The sequence below is a fragment of the Dipodomys spectabilis genome, unplaced genomic scaffold (genome assembly GCF_019054845.1).
Source record: "Dipodomys spectabilis isolate Male_0828 unplaced genomic scaffold, ASM1905484v1 ptg000009l, whole genome shotgun sequence".
Classification (NCBI taxonomy): Eukaryota; Metazoa; Chordata; class Mammalia; order Rodentia; family Heteromyidae; genus Dipodomys; species Dipodomys spectabilis.
The window spans coordinates 9258315-9260725 of record NW_024870686.1 but is presented as its reverse complement, the minus strand read 5'-3'; the positions used below and the strand labels follow the sequence as shown (position 1 = coordinate 9260725).

Here is a 2411-nt window from a genome sequence, read left to right as displayed (position 1 = left end):
TCCTCACATCCAAGAAACAAAACAAAACAAAACACATACCCCCCAAAAAGAATAAAGTTTCATGAGCAGGCATTTTATGGTCAACTTCTTCTAGTCAGGAAGACTACAATCTATGCACAGATAACTGATCCACCAAAAAACAGTCTCTGCTTTAGTTTAAAAGCTTCAACAACCAAGGCCTTCACTAATTTTTATAGAAGTTTGTTTGTTTTGGTTTTTAAAATACACAATACTTCATGAATTTGTGGGCCATCCTTCCTCAAGGTCCATGCTAACTTTTCTGTATCGTTCCAATTTTAATATATGTGTTGCCAAAGTGAACACTTTTTATAGAAGTTTGATGATTGCTTACAAAACAAATAATTTTTATTTGATTGGCTTTATTCTCACAGAAGAATTTCAACACCCTAAAAAAGGTATATGAGCAATTATTCGTCTATTTACTTGTACCTAAATAATTTCTTATAGGCAAAAGATCCCAAATGTTTTTTAATTGCTCTTGCTTGTCATATCTTTTATTCATTTCATGATTTTATTTTACACCCTCAGTCAGAAGCTGTAAGAATTCCAAAACTTACAAAATTTGATCTTGATGATTTAAGGTAAAATAGCTGTTTCCAAAAAGAAACAGCTTCTTACACATATTCTAAGTCTATTTTCATTTTTATTAAGGTTGGTTTCAGACATTCTTTGCATTTTTAGGAAGTCTTTTGACTCCTTTCTGTTGTAATGTGTAAAGCAAAACTTTCCACCTTTTACTGAAACATGTTAACCACTGAAAAATTCAAAACAGTATAAAAGTAGGAATAGTGGAATTTAGTTTTAATAAAGATCTTAAAGCTAAAATAAATTCTCCAAATTATATTTTACTTTCGTATATATATGAAATATATATATTGCTAACAGACCAATAAAAATGGACTGCTCTTTATTTATTAGACATTGACATTCCAATGGTCTTAGCTGATCCAGTAATTCTTTTTAAAAGTTTTCCGTGCAGAAAAATGTGTACAAAATTGTTCTTCTATACCAATTTGTTTGTAGCTTGTTTTGGAGCACCAACTTAAACCATAATTCATTTTATATGGTCTCTTTTGACATATTTAAGGAATATCATTGGTGGTCAGTTGTTCCATGTTTGTAATCCTTGTTCCATTTCAAAATAATAGCATAGCAATGGTCCAAAATAAACATCATAAAAAGCAAGGGTTCCCAGAGGTAAACAGATTATTTGTGCTATTTAAAGAGCAAGATACTGTTGTTTAAAAAGAGCATAGCTAGATTGCATACAAAGATACTGCACAAGATATTTGGCACCAACTGAGGAAATTAGGGTAGGGGACAGAGGAAGTTCTAATATGATGAGCCTTCTGGCTCTGAGTTCTAGTTATGGGACTCGTACTGAGTGTTCTGCTCTATACAATATCTTCTGCTTATCTGTCATTTGCCTATCTGTCCTTCTATCTATCTGAAAATTTCACATTATCCTTTAACAAATCTACAATTATCTCTCCATTTTTTTTTTTGCAAAAGAAGAACTTGAGACACAAACACTTAAGAAGATTACAGAAGCTCATACAATGATTATTGATAGGTTAAGGATTTTAACTAGGTCTGGTTGTAAATCCTGAGCTTCTCTTCTTATAATGGAGAAAGAAGAGTTGAAACATGGTAAACAAAATAAAATGGAAGAGCAACAAAGTCTGAGGAAACATGCAACAGAAGGCATCGAATTAAGTGTTCTGAAATCATGAAGAGGTGCTTAAGGTAGAGAGGCATAGTTGAAAGTTTACCAAATAAAATCTGGAACTTCTGATGGTCCAGATCTCCAGGAAAAATCCAATACGAAGTACTAGAAGCAGTATCTCATGCCTGTAATTCTAGCTAATCAGTAGGCAAAAATCAGGAATCTCATGTTTCTAGGCTAGCCTAAAGCACAAGAGTTAACAAGACTTCCCTCTTCCATCTCAACAGAAAAAACAAATGGGCAAGGTAGTTCACATCTGGTGATCCTAGCCCAGTGGAATATATAAATAGGAGGATCATGGTCTAGGCAAGCCCAGATAAGACACAAGACCTTATCTCTAAAATAACAGAGCAACAATGGCTTCTGGCATGGGTCAAGCAGTAGAGCACCAGCCCATCAAGTATAAAGCTCTGAGTTCAAACCCTAGTAGTGGCAGAAACAGAAGAAGGAGATAAAGTTTAATATCTTTCATGGCAGTTAAAGGATTTGTCTAACCTCTACTAGAAATAATAGCAACCAAATACTGATTTGAAAAGAAGTTTTCCTGTCTCAAAAACTTCCAGCATATTAGCTCAAAAATAATCTAAACTAACCATGTTTTCAGATTTAATTTTCCGGCCATAACCAGAAGAGATTTAAGATGTATGCTTACTCTCTTTATTAT

At 33.3% G+C, this 2411-nt stretch overlaps 1 non-coding gene across 1 annotated transcript; it reads right to left on the bottom strand.

The window, feature by feature from the left end:
• Positions 1 to 218: 218 nt before the first annotated feature.
• On the bottom strand, positions 219 to 324 carry LOC122127833. Its single transcript, XR_006151303.1, has one exon. It is a non-coding gene; the product is annotated as a U6 spliceosomal RNA (small nuclear RNA).
• Between the last annotated feature and the right edge of the window lie 2087 nt (positions 325 to 2411).